Genomic DNA, 230 nt, shown 5'->3' on the forward strand with positions numbered 1-230 from the left:
GCAGAATCGACGCATCTTATGTCTTTGAAGATTTCTGGGCTGAAGTGTCGCTGAATGACAATATGGAAATGTTTCACCGAAGCATTATGATCGCTGATCCAGTGCTGTTCTAACAGCCACGATTTTTCAAGCCGAGTTCTGAAACGTAAAAATCTTTATTTAATTATCAGAGGCAACGATATCAGTTTTGAAACACGTCTGATACGATGAATTCTGAGAATGAGGTCAAG

This window comes from Plasmopara halstedii (genome assembly GCF_900000015.1).
Source record: "Plasmopara halstedii genome assembly, contig: Scaffold_3094, whole genome shotgun sequence".
Taxonomy (NCBI): Eukaryota; Oomycota; class Peronosporomycetes; order Peronosporales; family Peronosporaceae; genus Plasmopara; species Plasmopara halstedii.